This window comes from Falco cherrug, chromosome 3 (genome assembly GCF_023634085.1).
Source record: "Falco cherrug isolate bFalChe1 chromosome 3, bFalChe1.pri, whole genome shotgun sequence".
Lineage (NCBI taxonomy): Eukaryota > Metazoa > Chordata > Aves > Falconiformes > Falconidae > Falco > Falco cherrug.
In genome coordinates, this window is record NC_073699.1 from 66393090 (window position 1) to 66415224 (window position 22135).

Below are 22135 nucleotides of genomic sequence, written 5' to 3' on the forward strand. Positions count from 1 at the left end.
GCCTCTGCCTGCCCCAGCTTCAGGGGGAGATGGAATGACTGTGATGGGAGCATTTTCCTGATATAATCAAAAATTAAAGAATCACTGACAGGGGCTGAAACTAAAGAAATTATTAACTTGACCTATTGAATAAGCTCATTAAGATGTAGCAAGCTTTCTGAGACACCTGTGATATAAAAATATATAAAAACTTTGGGAAGTTCCTGAAATGAGTCATGAGGAGAGGTCCTGTGCATTAAGGAACTGTGGTAAAAGAAAGATTTGTGCACAACTGTGGTTTTAGTTTGTATTATAGGTCCAGGGGTGCCTGAAATTGGGATTTTTGGTTACTTACCAGTATTTTGATCTTGGAATGACTTTGGATACTGAGACCTGGATTATATTTTAAGATGAAAATTTTGTAAGAACGTGTGTGTGAGTGAATTGTCTTGGATTTTTGTATTGTCCTGCCTAAGGTGTTTTGTCATTTCTTAGAATTGGTGTATATTGTCATGGGAGCAGTTCAGTCTTTTGGAGGAGGAGTTCTTAAAAAAATCACCTTTGGGATGTATATTGAAACATTAGAAGGATATTGCAGGATCATCTGTGTCCAGGGATACTTTAATTAATGGTGGCTGTTGTATAGATTGGAGAATGGGGGAAAGTGGCTGACATATGGCACTCTGAATTATAATACGCTTTTACATCTAATGTTGTTCTTATGGAGGGAAAAGAAATGGGATGAAGTTGCATATTCTGACATGTCCTTTACTTCAAGAAATCATCCAGAACAGCAAAAAGAATATGGTATGGTTCCAACAGATCTTTTTGTTCTAGCATTAGAAAAGGACAAAAATTCTAATGGTTTAAAAATATGTTGTTCTGCTTGTAGTATAGGACAGAGATGTCTTATGCTGAATATTGTTGACAAATGGAAGAGTATATTAAATTGATGGTTGCCCTGGTCACTGTGCACACCCAAGAGAACATATACAGGAATGTGAGGAGGTTTGTCAAAATCAGGAGGTACAGTTGTTGGGAGCTGAAGGTTTTAGTCCTGTTGCTGGACAGACATGAAATTGCCAGTGAGAAGTGATACAGGCACCCCTACACCAAGCAGTAGGGACAAAGGGACCAGTAACAATGAAAGTTCTGTTTTCAATCATTGATTTAAATAATTGGAAAGCTGTGGCAGGAAACTATAGGGATGATCCCTATAAGGTCACCAGGGCCTTTGAAATGATGATTAAAACTCAAGATCCTGACTGAAAGGATATAGAGGCATTAATGCAAGTGTTCTTTGATGGTACTGCAAAAGAGGTGGCCCACAAGGCAACCAGAACACATGTAGCTCACGTAGCAGCAGATATGCTAAAAGGAACAGTGGAGCAAAAATTTCCATCTGTGAACATTAACTGGGACCCCAATATCCACAGATCTAGACAATTATTAAATAAATAACAAAGATGGATCCTGTTCAGAATTAGAAATGGTATACCAAAAGCTATAAATTTGTCTAAATTGTATGAAGTAAAATAAGATTGCAAGGAATCACCCACAGATTTTATGAATAGGTTAAAAGAGGCTGTTCGAAAATACACAACAATTAATCAGAATTGACCATCACTCTGCTAAATTTCCTGGGAGTTAGCAGGTATCAGGTGTCCAAAGAAAAGGCACAGATAGCTAAGGAGACTGTAAGTTATCTTGGGTTTGAGATTCTGAGGACAAAGATGATTAAGTACAAACAGGAAAGAAGCGATTTGTCAACTCCTTGAGCCTCAAGTTGCAAGAGAATTGATAGCCTTTCTAGGAACGGTGGGTGGTGCTAATTGTGGATTGCAAACAATGGACTTCTGGTAGAACCATAGTATGGCTTACTAAAATTCGTCTGAAAGGATTATGTCATCTGCACTGAGGAGGTGTGAGCTGCATTTAAGCAGCTGAAGCAAGCATTAGTGAAAGTTCCAGCCCTGGGATTACCAGATTTCTCAAAGACCTTTGAACTGCTTGCCCACGAGAGGTGCAACGTGGCATTGGGAGCCTTGGCGCAGTTTGTGAGCAGTCAGTGGGGGCTGGCCTGCCATAGTATCCCAGGCACGTTTGCTCACTGCATCTGGGGCTCCTGGTGTCTGGCTGCAGGCAGAGCAAATGGTACTACCGTAAACAGTCTTCTGTGACACCAGACACCAACTGACAACATAAGTAACATAAAAGGTCAATAGTATTACAGGAAAGAATGACTGTGGTGATCACTTAATGCCACCGTGAACTCTATTCACAGCAGCAAAGAGTTAATAAGATAGAAAAAAATTTACAAGAAAAATTACTCTGGAAATGAGTTCATCTCCAAATCAGTCATGCTGTTGGAGACCTGGCCAGCCATGCGTAGTGAAGACAATGGTTTGTGGCGTTAGTTAGCATGTTTTTTTAACCTTGCTGCTGCCAGTAAATGAAAAACAGGAGTTAGGAAAGGAGAGTAGTTTTTTCAAGGATTCCATCCTAACTCAAGTTATATCTTAGATGGAACCGATCAATTCCTATGTAGGAACATCCTGTCACTGTTGAACCTTTTATAAATTCTGAAACTGTCGCTATCTAATTTGCTGTAATGCTATCAATAACCTGAAAAGAATGGCTTTGCCTTCTGATTTAGGAGCCTTTTTTTCTGGGATGGTAGCTTGAGTTCAAATATAATAAGATGTTTTATGCAGGGTTAGAAGAGTACAGAAGGATAATTTCCGTAAAGTATAGGTGATGGTTAGGCATTTAGGTTAGCCAAGGGTTATACAAGATTGAAATCACAGCTGTCTGAAGACCTTTGTGCATCTTAATCTGAATGAATAGGGCTTTCTTTAGCAAATAGACATAAGGGATATGGATAAGTGTTACTGAATGAATTCCAGAGCAAAACACAGTTGCCTAACACCCTAGTTTCTCCAAAACCTGTATTTGTGAGATGACTTGGGAGATCCATTGTAGTTGTTTAGAACAATATACAGTGTTACTAATTGAGGTACAGCTGATTCAAATTTTTAAAGGTTATAATCTATGGTTATATTTTTTCTTTCATAACAGTTTTAGTAAGATTAAACATGGTATCAAAATACAGAAGGGAAGACCTTACATCCTTGTCTAAATTATTTCATGTTGACAAATTCCTTACTCTTTAATATGTATACCTCCACAGAATATACTTTTGTGCAGTTTTGTGCAATCTCTTTTTCTGCAATCTCTCGCCACTGAATGGTAGTAAATCATGCAGATTGAAGTTCTGAACAGAAAAGTTAATATTATGTTTTGCACAAAATGTGAGTCCTCAATATTATTCTTAGCTGGCAGTATGTTGGTTATAAATGTTTCCACATGCAGTTTTTGAAAGGGTAACTTCTGTTGCACAAGATGAGGGGAATTGATGAAACAATTGAGATCAGACGATTGTATATCGATTGTACTTCTTGGAGTGGAAAATACCATTTAAATTAATAGCTGTATTGTTTGACAAATAGCATGGCAACAAATATTTAATGCATCTAACTGGTTTATTTAGGAAGGGGTAAAATGAAGTAAAAAACCCCTTGTTGATGGTATAGCTCAATATGCAAAACATGCTGTTTATGGAAAGAAAATTTTTATTTCATCTGTGAAATAACCTTGAAACAGACTTATAAATAAATTTGGGGGAATAATAACTTTGTAATATCTCTAATAATTATCTGGTTATTATGGTTTTGATTCATTGAATATATTTTGTAGTGGACTTGTACAGAATTTAAGTGCACAGGGCTGAACTATGGAGCTTGTAGATGCATAGATGAATTTTTTAAGCTTAATTTCCATCTTTAATATGGTAAGTTTATAATGTTGTTAGGAAAAAATTCCATAGCTTTTAAGTATGGATTGATGAACAACATATATTTTTAAGATTAAACCATTTTAGCTTAGTGTTATCTAGCAAGATGGTTTTTAAATCATCAAAATTTAGGCTTGATTTTTCAAAAGTAGGAAACACTCAAATTGTTATGCAAATAATTTGCAAAATTGTCTGTATTGGGTTTACATGGCAAGGTTTTGGTAGCAGGGGGGTTGCAGGGATGGCCTCTGTGAGAAGACATCAGGAGCTGCCCCGTACCAGGCACAACTGATTCCAACTGGCTCCAAAAGGAACCCACCACTGGCCAAAGCTGAGCCCATCAGTTGTGCTGGCGGCACCTCTATGAAAACACATTTAAGATACAGTAAAAACACTGAGCAGGGGTGTGAAGGATGGGAAAGGGTGAGGAAAAAATGTGAAACAGCTCTGCAGACACCAAGGCCAGAGAAGGAAGGATGGAGGTGCTCCAGGCACTGGGGCATCCATGGGCTGATGACCCCACTCCAGAGCAAGTGTACATGCACTGAAGGAAGGTGCAGCCTGTGGAGAGCACATGCAGGACCAGGGTCCTGGCAGGAGTTGCAGCCCCTGGGAGAGCCATGCCTGAGCAGTCTGTTCCTGAAAGACTTGCCCCATGGAAAGGACCCTTTGGCCTGTGGGAAGGACCCACTCTGGAACAGTTCATGGAGGACTATATCCTGTGGGTGGGACGCCCTTGCTGGAGCAGAGGAACAGTGTGACAAGAAAGGAGAAGCAGAGAGGAACTGTTATGGACTGACCCATAACCCGCTGTTCCCCATCTGTGCATAGAGGGAGAAGGTAGAGAGTAAGGAGTAAAGGAATGAGGTTGAGCCTGTGAAGAAGGTTGAGAAGGAAGTAAGATATTTTTAGTTTCATCTTCGGTTCTCACCATCATACTCTATTTTTAATTGGCAATAAATCCAATTTTACTCAAATCAAGACTATTTTTCTTATGAGGGTAATTTATCTCAGCCCATGAGCCCTTCCATCTTATTTTGTCCCCCCTAACCTGTAGAGAAGAGGAGATGAGAGAGTAGCTGGGTGGACATTTGAAATCTAGATAAGATCATCCCACAACGATGTCCGAGGTGGGTGTGTTCCTCACATTTCATAGACAAAAATACATTTTTACAATAGTAGCCTCAGTGAGATTGGTTTTCTTCATATTTTTAAAATAGAGGAACGATATCCACTCTTGCCTTTTCCTTATACAAAAGATGTGAAAAGGGTATTTCTTTTAATTACAAAATAAGATATTTTATGATGGTTTACTTATATGGCAGAAACTAGTTACCCTACTGTAGTTATAGTCTTTGTAATTTCATAGTATCACTGTGTAAACACAAATTTTTATGGATACAAAATTTGATATAAGAATAGCTACAATGTGATTGACATGCTTCCTAACTTTAACTAAAAAACACCAGTAAAGGCTGTGAGTCTAAATTACTGCTCCCTAAATCTATTTTTTTTAGTTGAATAAGAAATTGATGTCCAATCATTAATTCTTTAAGATCTAGAAAAATCAAATTAACAAAAATTTCAAACCAAAAATTCTCCTCTCTGTACATCTCTAAGGAAGATGTTAGAACACAGTTGTACTGACTTCCACATTTATTTTCAAGATAGTATCTTTTTCTTCATTTATAGATTAAGCAACTGTTTCAAACACACTACCAAAGAACAAATACTGTGATCTGTTCTGGTATGCAATTGCATGGCAAAGATTTCAGAGTGATTGAAGTATTGAGTGTATTAATTAAAGAGAAAAACCACCGTCAATTCATGGAAATATTAGCTACATACTCGATTCTCAAGAAAGGGAACTGCAAATACTACAGTTTTTAAATTTGCAGCATCATAAGTTTCTGTTCTTTCATGATCCAGGGAAAAATATTACCAGCTAATTTTCATCTCTAGTTAGGAACAGACTTTTTTAAAGATTACTGTATATATCAGACCCTTTGTTACTAGTGTTTGCTGTGTTTTAATGGATTATAACTACTTGCATCTAAACCCTTAGGATAAGAAGCTATTGGATCAGATCACATTTTAGTAACACACGTTTTATGCAGTATATCAAACATACATTTTTTTATGAAAGCAAAATATCAGTTGCAGATTTGGCAACTGAAGTATTAAATGCTTTTCTCTTTTGTTAAAAAAAAATAATATAAAATAATCAATACAGGCAGCTAAAAAGGTTGTTCATATTGTATTTTTTTCTTCCCAGAAATATTTTGATCATTTTAAAGTTTATTAATTTTCATTCGTTCCAGCTGTTTACTATTTACTTGAATGTAGATGTACCAGGTCTGGCTGGGAATGGGTTAACTTTCCTCATCGCAGCCTGTGCAGTGCTGTGCCTTGCACTTGTGTTTGCAGCAGGTCGATTTACACACTGGTGTGGTGTTTTGGCTGTTGCTGAGTGGTGCTTGCATGGCATCAAGGCTGTCCCTCTGACCTCCCTCGCAAAGTAAGTACGTTTGGATGGGGAACACCCAGAGCAGCTGACCCAAACTGACCAAAGGGAAAGGGGTGTTCCTTGTTAAGGTGTTTGTCTTCCAAAGCAACTTCTGTGTGTACTGAGGCCCTGCTTCCCAGGAAGTGGCTGGACTTCACCTGCTGGTAGGAAGTATAGAGTGCATCTCCATTTATGGGTTGGAGGTTTTGGGGTTTTTTTTGGTTTTTTGCTTTGCTTCCACATGCAGCCTTTGGGTTTGTTTTTTTTTTTATTAAACTGCCTTTATCTTGACCCATGATGTTTCTCATGTTATTTTCTCCCTGTATCCTGCTGAGATGGGAAGAGTAAGAGCAGCTTGATGGGCGCCTGGCAGCCAGACAAGGTTAACCCACCACAGTAGAACACTTTTAATGAGAGACAGCCTTATTACTCTAAGCTCCACAGAAACTTACCACAAATTATTAACTAGAACAGTATTTACAAGTACAGTTGTGAAATAAAATTTAAGAAGTGGTTGAGAAAAATTAATGGTGTAAGGTGACAAATGTGGCAGCTGCATTAACATATCTTAACATTTTGGTTCAAAGAAGTAATGTGGCTTTAAGGCAGATCCCCTCCCATCATCCTACCTTGAACTGGTATTGCTTTAGTTCAGAGTTGTGCAGGCTCAATTCCTTCTGGAGGAAACTATGTGGGAAGCTCTGCTTCGGATATTCATGGTCCTTGCTCCAAGCCCTGCTGGAGTGGACGGGGCTGGACCAATGATGTTTTTTTGGGATGGCCTTCTACTGCATTTGTATTAAGGGCTGCAGAAGCAGGCAAAACACAGGCTCTTGTGTTTGTGCCTGAGCCTCAACATCTGCTTGCTGTAGTCTACTTACCATCTTCTGCTGTGCTGACTTACTGGTGTGAACAGAGCCAAATACAAAAGTAGATGCAAATTGCTTCTGTGTCAGCAGAGATCACAGTAGACATTCATCTCTCTACCTGCTATCTGAATGCATGTGATCTGCCAGAGCTGTTTTGAGGATGCACCACAGTACAGAGGAGGAATTTTATAATTTACCCAGATGGTGCAAAAGAAGTTTAAATAGTAAGGACTTATATTATTGCCATGTGTTTCTCTCCTGGTTTTGTGTCACAAATCTCTTAGACTATGCTTTTAATATATTTTTTACTCTTCATCAGAACAAAACTCAAAAGAAGACATAATTATGGTATTATTGTTAACAACTTTGATACTTCAGCTAGCACTGTTCATCTAATGGAGAGTTATCTTTGTTTCAATGCAAACCTCTGGGGCTTGTTATTGTGATGGGAAAGAAGTACTGGTGGCTCAGTTTTCTCCCTTAACAGATTTTTTAAAACAATTTTTTGTCAGAATTACCGTTTGGGATACAGTTGGCTTTATATGCTTTTTTTCCTAAATATTTTTTCTGGTGAAACAGTCTTCAATTCCTTAGAAAATCCACTAAAGTGTAGGGCTAAAAACAAAGAAAAAGACAGTTTTACAGATGTGTTCATTTCCTCTAGCAAATTATGCTGATGTTTAATAATAGCAAGAAAAAAAATTACTGGATTACAAACTGACATGGATCAACACTCAGCACTGTACTTCCCTCACCAAATTGCTTCCAGTTTCAAAAATATTTAATTCAGAATTCCTGACAAGAAGCTGAATGTCAAAGACTAGATTTTAAAATTAATCTGTCATTTGCATGTGACTAGTGGCATAATTTTAAGAGTATTAGTATGCTTCAATTTTTTCATTAAACTTTAGTATTTTATCTCCTATTTTCTAACTTCTTGAAGGGGCCTGTAAATTGTAGTAATAAAATTTTAAAAGTTTGCATAAAAATTTTGAATTACACATTTTATAGTGATGATAAAAACCAGAAAAACAATACGTTTTGCTGATGTGTATGTATAATCATGTATTCTGTACTGTATTTTTTCTTAATTAGGATAAGATTTTTATTTCACTTAAGGGTAGATATTCAGTATTGTCCTGTAGCATTTGTAAAATAGGTTTAATCACATTAATATCTTAATATGATAATTTACTAGGGGATGTACTCTATTAATAAAGTAATAGAAGGACTATTTGGAGATCTCTGTAGTCATTCAACATCAACCTCAGCAATGAGAGCAAAGTGATGAAACCTGTAATTCTTCATGGGAATGTATAAAGTATTAACTATATGAGTTAAAATATTTCCTTCTTTTTACACTGAATTTCTCTGTTGTTTTCTGGAGGCTGTTCATGGAAGACTGAATATCTTGAAGTGCATATGGCAGTTTAACACCTATTTGTCTATCACGCTTGCAGTTATAGATATGTACAAAATACAATGTCTTCAGCTTTTCATTAAGCAGCAAATTACATATTTATAATAATGAAAAAGTTTTTACAGTTCAGAAAAAATATTTTATTTTGTCTCTTCTTTCTTATGAAATATATGAAGCCAGTATTGTCTTCTTTTTTCTCCTCATTTTTGTATATGTATCTATCAAAGGTTAGAATGCTGAAATGAACAATTAAGGAAAAAAAGAAGAAAATTTTAACTTCTCAACTTTATTGTATGGCCTCACTCTCTTTTTTTCCCAGCCAGTTGGGGAAGCTTTCTTTTAAATGCCAGTTACCTTTTCGATTTTGGCAGAGTAACATGAGAGTACTTGCATGCCATCAGAACAAAAGTATCTAGCCCTGTATCCTATTTCTGACATTGACCAAAAATTGGTATGTAGGGAAGACTTACTAAAGGCAGCTCAAGAATACTTTCCCTGAGCACTGTCATGGTTTCTTAGCAAATTATGGCTTAGAAAGTTGCAGAAGGAGAATGGTGTTTTTCAACTGTAATAATTCTTACTGAATGTTCTTTCTGTGAATATTTTCAAGTATTTTTTGAATACATGTAAATATTTAACATTCACTGTGGCCTGCCATGAAAAATTACAAATTTAGCTGTACATTGGGTGAAGCATTTATGTTGCTTGCTTTAAAGCTACATCTGCAATTTCATGATGTTGAAATAGAACATTACTTCAGTTCCCTCTTCCTTCACTACATCCACCCCAGGGTCTTAGATGCCCATTCAGTTTGCTTTTTTCCCCCTCCGACTCAGCAAATCTTTACCATCAACCACTTATTATTATTCCTCTGACTTTCCAGTTCCAAAATTATCTAATTGGGGTGTGGGGCAGGGTGGGCACAATAATAAACAGAAATACACTATTGAAGAAATTAATGTATGACTGAAATAATTATATTTTCTGTTATGCTTAATATGCTTTTCCTAATGACACTTAATCTGTTTTAATTTTTTTACTGCTGTTGCACAGTATTTTTTAAAAATAAAAACCTGGTATTTTTAAATAAGGGTACCTTTGATAATTGTAAGATCTCATTTTGAGTGATAGTAGTAAACTTAAAGCTGCACCTCTACCAGTAGAACCAGAACTGTGTTTTGATTTTCGTTACTATCTTTTCATCACTAAGTATTGAAAGCCTTTGCTATTTTTAATCCCCCATATCTTTCTTTGTGTTTGTATTCACCTAGATTCCTAAATAATTTTGACTTTTTTTTTTTTTCTGTGGCAAAATCCAAACATGGTTCTCTTTGGGTGTCTACTGCTATGATCTTCCTGCAGCATGAAAACGGGTCAATTATTCCTCTGTTCTTGTCCCTTCTGCTTTATTTTTTCCTAATTTAAAAGCTAGTTATTCTGGTATGTGAGGGCCTTTTCTTTTACCAAGTCAGCAAAGTTCCTATAGGAAACATTGTGGAAGGCCTTTGTTAAATGCCTTTTGAAGGCCTGCCATGATCCCTGACCCAGCAAAGCCAATTTATTGACTCACTCAGAAAACTGAAATAAATTTGTAAGACCTAAGTCTTCTTGCACAAAAATTGTTTTGATTCTTCTTCAATATATCATATTTATCCATATAATCTGATTTGTAGTTAAGAATGTCAGTTTTCCTGTTACAGTCATTAGAACTTCTTTGTTTTTTAAATCCCTTCTTCAATCATTTTAAAAATATTTACCATGCTAGCTGTTTTCTAGGCCTTCTGAATTCTTTAATGACTGGTATCTAGTCCCATGGGTTTTTAACTACTCATTTTGTCTGCTTGTTTCATGACATTATTCAATTTGAGACAGATCTTGTGATGTAGCCCATATATAAAATACGTGCACAAGATTATTTGTATGCTTTTCCTATGTGAATGTAGGGGAAATTCAAGTAGCTCTCATTTCCTTCATTTTTCATATTCCTTGTGTAATGTTCAGCAGGCCATCAGGTTTCTTGCTGTTGATTAGTTGCAAAAAGGATTAATAGTTTTTATAGCTTCTGCAAGTTGTTCCTCACATCCTGCTTGGCCTGCTTATTACATCTTTACAAAAAGACTACCAGATTTTAAGATCTTTTCTATTTCTCCACTTTGTAAGCAGATAGTTATAATGTATCATGTGATACAATATTTTATATAGACAATATTTTATATAGTTCCCTTTATAAAATAAACACAGTAGACTCCACTCCAGAATATATATATTTATATGTGAAACTCATTTAACTTTTTTCTTCTCTATTATTAGATTTGAATGTGTTTTCAGACTATTCCCCAAAATCTCTAATAAAAATAAAATCCAGATCTTCTTTAATTCTGTTTTTTTCCAAAGCCACTATTTTATTAATTCCTGAAATATGTTCTTTATGTTATTGCAGTTGATAGAAGGATAGGAATTTTCCCTTTTTTTATTGTCTCATAATTAAGTTGTCAGTTGGTAAAGGTGGATGTATGCATCAAAGTGTGTTGATGCTTTTCTCAAGTTTCATCCCTTTAAATTCAGCCTGTCCAATCTGACAGTTTCAGTGATTAATCTTTCCAGTTAGGTAGAAACTTTGGCCCTATGTGGAATATCTGTAAGCTTGTCTTAGTTGCCAAGGTACTTCTTACAGTTACTGAATATTTTAAATTAGTTCTGATTAACTTCTGACTTTGAAGCAGCAGACTATCAAATTCACTTGTTGACAGATTACTTTTTAAGAAAAAAAATATATATATAAAAGAGAGTCTAATTCAGCCTTCATTTTGTGCATCTTTTAACAGTGTTTGAAAAAGAGCAGAAGGGATTATTCTTCAGCAGTGTCCCTCTTAAAAATGTGTACTGATGGATTTGAACTGTATTTTGTGATATTTCTTATCAACTTTGCAAATTTTATTTCTTTAAACAGCCAGCAGTGGATGCTTGGAATATCTTGTGCTTTGTCTCCCTGTGCTGCGCATACCTTATTGCTTTCAGGACAGCTGTCTTGGGTTATGATCACTGAGGAGACTATAGGCTCAGTTTGGCCTGAACTACCCTCTCACTTTCTCACCCTTTTAGCTAAGTTTGCGTAGAAGGTAAAGCTTCGTAACGTTTCTTTTCTTTTCTTTTCTTTTGGTTTGGTTTTGTTTATTTATCCCAGTATGTGGAAGGAGTAATCTAGGAGGAAATAGCCTGGGTTTGGTCCAACACTTGCCTTTTGTGCTCATCAGAGTTAATGCCGGAGTCACTTAGTTCATGTAATTCTGGTTAAGCTGCTAGTTACAGAGGTTTGTCTTTTCGTTATACTACCATTTTTATTTCCATGCTCTTCAGAGGATATATTTCTTTACTGAATCCTTATTAAAAAACAAGTAAACCGACAACACCCCAAGGCTAAAGAAGTGCGTAAAAAATTGTCTTATGCCAAAGGAGATAACAGAAATAACAGCTTTTATTTTTAGATGGCCATTTTGTTAAGATATTGTTTTAAACCAGCCATTTTCATTAGTGTACCTTGGAACCAGATGGTCCCCAAATGGCATAAACACTGATTTATAGAACTGAACACCTTTTGTCTGACCCTGCCACTTTCTGTATGCTTTCCTTTTCTCAGTATAGTGGATTTTGACGTCTGTCTTTCCCTGTTTCAGAAAATTTGTGAAGAAGAAAAATAATGGTTGGTGTAAGTTAACCAAAGGTATTTGTCTATCTGAAGTAAAAAATGATGCTTTGACCAGAAATTTATTTAAGACCTGATAATGTAGGTGGTTCCTTAAAAAACAATGTTGTACCCTACAACTGCCCTTAATGCAGAAACATTGTGGAAGAAATTACTCTATATATTAAGTGAAAAATATTTAATATTTCTAGTCTCTTTGTTTATTTATAGTTTTAAAAGTTATGTTAAAAGGATATGTTAAAAAAGGAATTTCATTACTTTCTTAATCTCTTCTGTCCTATAATTGCAAAAGAAAATAAAAAATCTTCATCATTATTTTTCCTTTTGTCTACAGTCAGAAATACCAATCAAGAAGTCATTTAGCAAGAATCCTTAGAGACCAAAATAAGTACTGTTTTATCCAGTTTCTAATTGGGATATTTGGGGTGACTGCTGTATTGTATAGCTCTGAGCCCATGTTAGACACATTTTCTCACTTACTGATTCACTCCATTTTGCTTTCACTTTCCTTTTTGCACCTTTTTTCTGTGCTTCTTTCAGATAGTTGACATTGTTTGGTTATTATTTCAAGCCATGTATCTCACCAAGGAGATTTATTTTCATATTGTCAAATGTGTAATACAAATGAGTGGCAACCATGTTGGAACAAGATTTAATTTCTTTAGTACCAAATAGCACACCATATTTAATACACTATTGTAAACCCTGCCAGAGCAAGGTTGTAGAAACCTATCCAAAGCTGTCTAGAAAATATTTTTCTGTCATTGTAGAGTCTTTGTAACTCAGCAGATGATTAGCCCATGGAGACTGCTTTTTTTGCCAGTGTTGTATAGATATGTTGTGTCTATAAGTACTTGGAATCCAGAACTCTTCTTACGTTGTACTACTGTAATTTTGGTATCAATGTCAAAATCAGTATGTTGATCTCTACCCCAATATGTTAAAGAAGCACCCAGTCCCTAAGGGAAGGGAAGCCAGGAGCTCAGCAAGGAACCAAGGCCAGGAGAGGCAGAGATCTTACCCAGACCCACAGCACCTGATGAAGCAAAGCAGAGTAGGTCTGGAGGTGGCATCCAGGGTTAGCTGAAAGTCCAGATCAGGCAGGTCCATAGTTGCTCTGATGCAGCTGAGGCTGGAGCTCAAGCAAGGCTCGTTGGAGAGCCTCAGCATAAAAGATCCAAAGGTAAGAAGGAGCAGCCCTTGCTTTGGTTTCCAGCAAAGCTTTCTGGAAAAGCTTTACTTAAGGTCCTTTCTAAAAGGGAAGCAGGGCATGCCTTCAGCTACACTGTCTCTAAATTGGCCCTGAGCCCAGGCAGCCAAATGTCAGGAGGAGGAGGATCCTCTTAGAAGCCTGATGTCCCTCACTTAGTATCAAGTGACTGTATCAGCATTAGAGTGTTGCTAAGTGGCTACGAAGCAGTAGAACAGGGAAAGGTTCAACACAGTCTAATCTAATTCACTAAAATGCTATGTTCCTTTTGTCTTCATGTGGATTAAAATAGGATCTGTATTTTAGTATTGTGTTGTGATTGTTGATTGTTCTGATAAATCCATCGATGAACAACTTTTATGTTCTGTTGAAGGTCAACACTGGTGATTACTGACCTTCAAATGGAAACAACTGTAATAGGCTTCTGTATAGCTGAGTGGAAATACCTTTTACCAAGTCTAATGACCTAGAACTGAATAAGTTTAAATTGGTTACTCTACATTCACACTCTTATGGTTTTATGATTACTAGGTACCTGCAGTTTTGAATTGTCCTAGACATTTACATCTCATCAGATGACATACAAAAGCCACATATCATGACTGAAGAAGCTGCTTTTTTGTAAGAAGGTATATTTCCAGCTAACTAAGTGGAAGTGAATGTTTTTGGCAGTTCTGCATCCCTGGCTCCAGTAGTATAAGGTGGATCAATGTACATGAAGAATATTATTGGTAAAATCTGAAAGGTCATGTACTCACACATACATAATAGTCTGCCTTCTGAAAAATCAATCTGGCTGCAGTGATTAGGTGAAGAATGCTATTGATGCTTCTATTTGTTTCAGAATCTGATGGTTCAGTTGAGAGTAAACTTTTTCTTCCATTGGCCTTTGGGACTTTTAAATCTAATAAAGTAGTTTTCTTGTTTCTACATAAAAGAATAATATTTATGATTTATAAAATATAAAATCCATACATCCGAAGTTTTGAGGAAAATATGCTATGAAGAGTAAAAGAAAAAACATAAGATCATAGAGTTAAATAACTTGAGAAACAAGAAATCTAAGCTATTATCTAGTCTGGGGTAGATCCTCCTAAGACTATTTCAGTGTTGCTCTTCCACATGTAGTAAATCACTGCAGATGGGATTGAAGTGTTCAGTTCTTATCCAACCTGAACAGTCCAACATTTAAGCTACTATGAAGACCACGTGTATCTTATTTTTTTTCATCTTTCATTTTATAGCTTTTCTCACTGGGAAACACATAAGCAACATCCCACTCAAGTCGTTCGACTTATTCCAACATAAGATGGCAAATTTTTGTCATTCAGTTTCATGGATAGAAAGGCTCTTGATACTTAATTCCAATGCTGCCAAGCCCCTCAAAGGAAATACTTTAATCCTACAGATTTGATAACAACATCAACCCAAAACATAATGAATAATTTGTGAAAAGGAGCAGCCAGTATTTGAAATTAAGGAGGTTTATTTCCATTCTCTATGCTTACTTCATTTAGTGGACTCTCTTTTTTCTATTTTGAACTCTTCAGATAATAACGGTTTAGATTCTTGCTGGACATTGCATTGCAAGTTGGAGATTAGTTTTTTGCATTAAAGATGTACTTTTAAGTTTTGGCAGTAAAGGTTTGAAACTGGATTAAGGTGTAAATTAGTTTGTAGTGGTGATAATACACTTTTGCCTTCCACATTTAGGTTTGGTTGTATTTTTTTTAATATAATTGAAGAAGATAAAGTGATTGTTAAGTCCAAAAGCTGGGCTCTTAAGGACAATAGCTGGATGGCCTCAAGTGTTGCTGGTAGAATAAAGGAAAGTTTTTTAGCAATACTTGGAACCTAAGCTTAGTGTTACAGTTCATTCAGGCCTTTTTGTTACTTTATACTGCATGAAGACGCTTCAGTGCTTTATTTCAGTTCTATTCTGATGTCAGTGTATATAACAGTGGAACATTTTCAAATTTATTAGTCACACCAAAATTTAATTAGCAGGTTATTTTTCATCTCATTGAGATTTTGTAAATTTGCATAATTGCTGTCTTGGTTACTAGTTACTAGATATCCTGTGTGTAATAGTTGGTATCCCAACTTTCATACTTTGTCTTAAACAAAATGGCTTCAAAACTTTTATCATATTAACATACCCAAATCCACCAGTATGGCCTTAGAGTGCACTTACTAAAAAAATTAGAAATTATTTGGTTATGCTATCACCTTCTTCAAGCTGAAGAAAATAAGAAGGTCTTTGCTAACTGTGTCTCAGACTATCAACTTTTGTATGATAGAGGCTGTACCTCCTCTCTTTATTTGGAAGACATGTATTTGAAAAATTGGTGTGGATTCATATGGATACAAATGATTACAACAATACTATAATCAGCTCTGTTAGATGAAGCCTTAATCATATCAGGTCTCTGAATAAGGTCTAACCCCAACTTCTAACATAGCTACTACCTCTGTGCATCACTAAAGTTTGAGTAGAAAAACATATACAAAAAAGTCTACAAACAGTTTTATTGTTCCTGTAGCACACTACTAAAAATTTACAGTGTTCTGTTGCAATAATATTCTTTGGCACTGTAAAAGAGCATAAAACCCACCTGAACACTTCAGTTTTGATGGTGTGATCATCAATAGTTTCATGATTCCCTTTATTTGAAATAATTTATTGATTATTTGACAAGTTCTGTGGATACTCTGAGACCCTGCTGGAATTCTCAGTATTGCCCTTTTTGTTGATACAAGCTGTAAGAATAGGCTATAAGAAGGCTATATTTTAAAATATATTTTCCCAATGTCTCAGCATCTATGCCGGCTTCATTTCTTCAAGTTTGTGTGTTATTAATAATCCCACTTTCAAATACAATTCTTATCATTACATGCTTTAAATAGCAATATGTAGATATGTGTAATTTTCTACACATACTGTGTGTTTCTGTTTTATCTGTATATTCATATAGAACTATGGGCCATATATTATCACTTTCCTTTAAACCATAATTCATATATAGCTCTAATTTGCCTGGAAGGGAGGCAGTACAGCATTTTATACATTGTTCACATGGAAAGAATTTCTCATTTTCCTTACCACATGACTACAGTGAAAGCAGATCTGAAAAATAAAGAAAAAAAATAAAGAGAGAGAGAGAGGCAATAGTCAGATATATTCTAATTAAAAGTTTATAGGGTTATAATATGTCTTAATCTAATCTTGAGTTGTGGACAGTCTTTTTTCTTCATTTTCCTTTATGAACGAGGTAGCGAGGCATTAGATGCTTTGAATTATATATTTTTTTCAGAAGCAACACCATGAAAGTTACACTTCAGTCTTACCATACTAGAATATGACTGAAGTAACACTAGTGAGATGCTGTGCTGTGGAATAAAATATTTCAAATAATCCTTATCAGAAATAGTTCATCATATATGAGTAAAATCCAGTGATTTGTTGGTGTAAGAAAAAAAATGTACTGAAGTTATAATTATAATTATGCATGTGTTTTAAGAAAAAAAGTAAAATATTTACACTTGAAATTGAAAATTGAGCTCTTGCTGTTTAGTAAAGCAAAAGGAATCATATTGTCAAAAGTAGAGTATTTTGTCACCATAGAAATTTACAATTTAAATTGGGATGAAAAATAAATTTTCTTTCATTGTTTTATACATCTTCAACTTTTAAACTCGCCTTAGCATCTTTTTCCTCATCCTTTATTCAATATTATATTCTGAGGTAGCTCAGCTGAATATTTCATTTAGATGGTTATGTCATTAATTTTCTTTTCATTAGTAAATCTAATTAAAAAGTAAATCCCTAATGTGTATCTATGTGGCAAAAGTTGTGCTGGCTTCATTGTAGTATTTTGTTGAACAATTAATAAAATTATCATATAAAAATTATATAGGTAAAAAATAACTAGGCTAATTTAAAAAAAATTAGAATTAGATATTTTAGCATGTTTGCATATGTGTTGGTGCAATTCTCTTTGGAAAAAAAAAAGAAAAAAGGAAAGAAAACAAAAAATAGACTGATGTTAAAAAATAAAAAATGAGTACTCTTGAAGAGTACTCTGACAAAAGAAGTGGCATAAATTACTGTACTGAAAAGTACTGAAATCTGTTCCAGTGGTGTAGCAATCTATGAAGATACAAATACTGTAGTATAGAACATTTTTCAAATTTCATCATAGGAAGGACAGAGGGATGACAGTGAATTCACACTTTTTGAGATACATGCCCCATTTTATTAAACTTTTGAACTTCATTCGCCATAACTCTTTTTTCCTGTCCAGGTATTAAGGTTTAATTTAGGAAAATTTAGGAAGAGTGCCAGGTATTAAAAATGTTTTTGTGTATTTTTCTGAAGTGTAAAAAAAAAAATAAAAAATATATGAAGTATTAATTCAAAAGAAGTTTGATTTACCATATCTGTAATGTGATTCTGGACAAATGCAGTAGCTGTAGCAGTTACACATTATGCGTTTTATTCAGTAAGAATAAGATGTGTTATTTTGATACAACAAAGAGAAAATCATACAATGTGAGTAGATAATGTGTAGTGTTGATGATGTAAGTCTTGCAGATATTCAAAGTTGTTTATAATACTGCCATTGGTTCCTAGTAGATAACGGACAGCAGGTGATATTTTATAATGTGGGTTACTGTAACCTCAAGGTATTTGTCATAATGTTGTGGAAACTTGTAGAAAAATGAGGAGAAAATATTTTGTCCATGTTTATCTTTGAGGAATTTCCACAGTTAGGGTTTATATAGCAGTGTCCTTTTGTCGTCTGTACATTTGTGGCTACATGTGGCTGTTTCTTTGTCCTGAAACAATAAACCTGTGTTTCCACACTGCTTTCTTCCTAGTTAAGACAAATGTAGCTCTGTATGTATACAAATTCACTTCAGTCATGTATATTCATAAATACTGTAGAAAAAAAATGGCAATAATTTTTGCATCAGAATTTATTCAAATTCAGTTGAAGTAGTGGTGGTGATATTCAAGAAACTGATAAATCACCATGCTCTCACTCTAATGGAAACACCTCAAAATCACTAGACTATAACAGAACTCAAGATATCAATCCAAGGAGGGGAAGTATGTAATTTGGAGGTTCGGGGAGGGTTGTTTATTTGTTTCTTTAAACAAATACATTGTAAAGAAATTGTAAATCTCAAAACTATCTGGGGCCACGTCCTTTAGTATAAAAATAAAAAAGTGTGAGACAACAAACTCATAAATCATATCTGCCATATGCAAAGCCAATGGATGTTAGGGTCAATGATATCCCAAATACTGTTAATTAATGAAAAATATTCATTTTTTCAATAGCAAAGAGTCTGCTTTACTAGTGTTTCTATAACTATGTTATCCTCAGTTACTTCATTACTGTAACACTATGGCCTTCAGTTGCTCAAGAAAGAAGATATCCTAAAGAATGAGGATTTATTGTTGTTATAATGAAGGAATAAAGAAGTATGGCCCAGATGTAAGGCAAACAGCATTAACTAGTCTGTGCTATTAGATATAATTTAACAGTGGAACTGTAATTTTGTAAGGACTTCTGTGGATCTGTTACTACTCTGCACGAGAGGTGAAAATCTGAAGTTGTGACCACAATGCTTTGGAAACGGTTGTTTTTGGATCAGGAGACTTTAATTTGAAAAATAGTGAGTTAAAGAGAAGATGCTATGTTTTTTTAAAAGTGGGGGGAAAAAATTCCCACAGTTCTCAGGAAAACTTAATTTAACCGTACTTGTCTTTCCTGTTTTCAAAACATTCCACAAAAACTTCTACCTTAAAAACTGTTAAGTTTGTTTCCATAAAAAATTAATGAATACTTCAATAAGGTCAAAAAATGTGTATTAACACTAAGAGATGAAGTATATTGAAGACAATTAAAAGCCTTGAATGCTTACTTTTTTTTTGATTAATTTATGCATTATCTGAAATAGGGAGAAACAAATGTTAATGAAGTGATACGTCCTGACACTATTGTGACTGCAATTTACTGATCTGTTAATAATTCATTAGGTAACAAAATAATAGAAATCATATTTTTTTTTAATTTTGAGGCCCATTTTTCACTATACTCGTTATTTCTTATCCAGGAATAATTTGTTTTCATTTTTTTTCCCAAGTGCTTCCTTTCTGAAATTTTACAGACCACTAGCGACCCAAATATATGATGACAAGGTTTCCAAGGAGATCTTTCAGAGTGTGTGGTGCTTACTAGCTTCTAAACACAGACAAGTTAATTTCCTTGAACAGCGGATGCAACACACAGAAATGTTAAATTAAATGCTCCAGGATATTCCTATATTCAATTTCCTAAGAACAAATCAGCCTCGTGCAGGAACGCTGAAGGTCATATGCTAATAAAACACAAGTTGTGAAAACTGGAGCTTATGGGAAGCAATGACTACAAATGTTTCAAAGCCCATGTATTCCTCCTGTGGAGAAAAAGATATTTTTTCTTCTTAATGAAAACAAGATTTTTCTCTGAACCTTGGATATGATTCCCTAACTTGCATGTAGTAGTGTGGAATATTAAAATATGTTCTATATCACCTTCTATAATTTTCTGAATAGGTCTATTCATCCCATGCATTTCTGTTTTCTCTATTATAAAGACATGTTCACACATCGAAGCAATAAAATACTTTCAATTGATGAAATTGATGAAAAAAACCCAGCACATCTATAATCAAAAAATGCAATACTAAATTATTTGAAAAAGTTTACACTACTGAACAATATTTTTAAACCTCTAAGATTTAACTTGTTCTTTATGTTCTCTAAATTATTAAATGTTTAATACAGATCATTAATGGGTTTTCATTAATCTGAAAAGGATAGAAAGAAACGAAGCAATTATGTTAGCATCATTTGTAACTACAAAACTTCAACAAATGGTCATACAAAGCTAGACAGAGTAAAAATGCTGTTTGATTGATTTGAGGCTTCTTGCTTTGTTCCAAGCATAAGAAAATGGAATTATGCTTTAACATCATGACACCTAACTGAAAGAGTTAGCTGATACATTAGAAATGTACTTTGTATTTCAAGTATACTTTTCCTTTTTTTTTTTTTTTTCTCTTAGGATTGTTCCTAAACATAAGGTAAAAAATAGCCAAATAGCTTTTCTGAGCATGAATGAGAAATGGGAAGTACAAAACTTTGGGATTTTTTTTACCTAGAACACTTGATATGAATGACAGAGAAAGCAATCAGTAAAATATAGCCTTGTTACATAGTCCTAAATAGTATATATAGGGGTTTTTATATAAGTATATAAATATAAATATAAATATAACAAGCATGTATTATAGTCACGGATAATCATGGGAAAAATGTAAATCATCCAATTCATGGCATGTTCCAAACCCAGGTGTAAAAAATGTGAATTCACTTTCTTATAGCTCCAGGCAGTAAATCAGCATAATCACAGAATCATTCAACAGAAATACTTGACAGATACTGTTTATGAACTCTGAAATAGATACTGTGTAACCTCTTATTCTACATTGTGTGTATTTCTTTTAATACAAGAATTATTATAAATTCTGATATTCAATATGCGAAATGAAATGAGCGCTCTGTGTATAGACCACTAAGCTGTATGTTTGGATTAGTGAGGGTAGGTTGATAAAGTCCAACCTGGATGTCTATGTAGGTCAGAGTATTTCCTACCATCTCTGAACTGTGGACAAAATGATAAGGCTTTGTATTTTTCTTATTCTTAAACAGTGCTGCCAGGCTTAGGGATTTCTCTTGTGCTACAGTGTTTGTTCAGTTTGGCTCTAGAGAAATAGAAGCTGTGTTTCATAAAGTCAGCTAAATTGATATTTAGAAATGTCACCCATGATATGATGGCATTTTCTAATATATCCCAAGGTAAATATAACCTTTCATTCAAATTTTTTGTTGTTGAAATTATGTGGCCTGTTTCTTATTAGGAGTCTTTGTTATTTAAATGATACTTAAAAAATCATTGGTTTTGCAAGCAGACTTACCTTTTTAGAGATATTTTATGCAATAGTTACCCATTAATTATCTTTCATTATGCCAGATTATAATAGGTAATATAAAGTATTTGAATATAAATATGCTGTACACAGTCTCCAGAGAAAGAAAAACTGATTTATCAGTGTTACTTTCAGGATACTTTGTGTTAAGGTCATCAGCACCTGTACGCTATAATTATACTTCATTTCAGACAAAAGATTTGTCAACATTCCTTACTTAAAACATAAGAAACATCATTAAAATTATTCTCTTTCTAAAATAAAAGTGATTTTCCAACATGCCTACTGAACAAGGCTTTGGTAACACCATACTTGTTGCTAGTGGCTTGGTTTTAAAGTAGCCTGGAGAATACAAAGAATGGAGAATGCTCCATTTTTATACATTTAGCTGATACCTAACCACTGTGCCTTCTCAAGAAATAAAGAATGCAGAGTAGTCTGCTGTCTTGCATGACCTGAAATAGCCACCTGAATTGTTGATGCTGAGTTTCAAGATTATCCAATGTTCTGCATACCTTTAAGAAATCTCATTTACACAAACAAAATACATTG